This window comes from Nannobrachium achirus (genome assembly GCF_963921795.1).
Source record: "Nannobrachium achirus genome assembly, chromosome: 20".
In the NCBI taxonomy this organism is placed as follows: domain Eukaryota; kingdom Metazoa; phylum Chordata; class Actinopteri; order Myctophiformes; family Myctophidae; genus Nannobrachium; species Nannobrachium achirus.
Genome location: NC_137827.1, coordinates 235,810 through 237,649, shown reverse-complemented (window position 1 = coordinate 237,649; position 1,840 = coordinate 235,810).

The window sequence follows — 1,840 nt, the reverse complement described above, 5'->3', positions numbered from 1 at the left end:
TATAATTATAATCTATCTATAAATGCGAGAAGTCTCTGCGTGTGTGTCTGTCTGTCTGTCTGTCTGTCTGTGTGTCTGTAATCCGCGTATCTCGAGAACCGTTCGTCCCACCGGCTTCAGATTCGGCACGCGCGTTCCCCGCCGCGGCACGGAGTGCAGTGCCGGGTCTCGACCCGACCCGACGCGCGGTTTTCCCGAACCGGCGCGAAACGTTCGGAATCTCCTTATGCGGGCTGATTGTTGACATCAGGCTGTTCCGGAGGAAATCGGCGAAAGCTCTGACTCATTGTGACATCACTTCATAAAAGGCTCTGACATCACGTACGCCACATGAGTCAACAAAAAATCTCTGTGAGTGTGTATGTATGTATGTAATCCGCGTATCTCGAGAACCGTTCGTCCCACGGGCACGCGCGTTCTCCATATATGGGCATAAAATGAATGCCCCCATATATGGGCATAAAATGGATTGCAGACAGACAGATAAAGATATCTCCATATATGGACATAAATGGACAGAGGCAAACAGATGGTCAAAGATCTCCATATATGGGCATAAATGGACACAGGCAAACAGATGTTCAAAACGGGTCCTATGACAACAGGTTTGCATTAAAGGGGGAACCGGCACTGTGTCTGCAACACAGTTGAGGCACAGACAGATACTCCATATGGGCATAAAATGGACGCAGATAGACAGATATCTCCATATATGGGCATAAAATGGACCCAGAACTATAACTGCAGTGATCTCCATATATGGACATAAAATGGACGCCGACAGACAGACAGACAGATACAGATATCTCCATATATGGGCATAAATGGACACAGGCAGACAGATGGTCAAAACGGGTCCTAATAAAACAGGTATAATGGGGTTTGCATTAAAGGGCGGGGCATTCATTCCCTATTTACATTGTTCCGAGTTGGCCAGGTCGCCGACTAGACGCTGGGCGGCCCAGCTTCTAGTACTAATAAAATGATGTTGTTCTGAATGCAAGGAGTTTAATATCAATAATAACCATGTATATATAAATATAGATTATAATTATTAATATATAATGTTATAATTATAATACTAATAAAATACTGTTGTTCTGAATGCAAGGAGTTTAATATCAATAATAATTATTTATATATAAATATAGATTATAATTATAATACTAATAAAATAATGTTCTGAATGAAGGGAGTCTGCGGTGATATAAGAGGGGTTTTAATGATAACAATAATCATTTATATATAAATATAGATTATAATTATAAAAATAGATATCTCTGCTGTCTTTTTATTAACTTTTCAAGGAAATAAAATAAGAAAAAAGAGGGGCTAAATCTACTAGTGGTGTAAAGTAACTAAGTACATTTACTTAATTAATATACTTAAGTACAACATTGAGGTATTTGAGTATTTCCAATGTCCAATACCTTTACTTCTACTCCACTACTTGGATCTAAATATTGTACTTTACTCCACTGCATGTATTTGAAAACGTTAGCTACTAGTTAATTTATAGAATGATTAATATCACAATAAATAACCACTTCAGCCATATAGCCTATATACTTTGACAATTTGAAAATAGCAGATCTACAAGATCTTGTAGATCTGCTATTTTCAGAATATTTCTTATACATTTTGAACGTGTGAACTGGTGCACGACTTGTGTGACATTCTGCACAATGAGTACTTTTACTTTTGGTAAAAGTACTATGATAGATATTTAACTCATATAACATTGAATGACAGACAGACAGAACACAGTAATATGATAGATATTTAACTCATATAACATTGAATGACAGACAGATAGAACACAGTACTATGATAGATATTT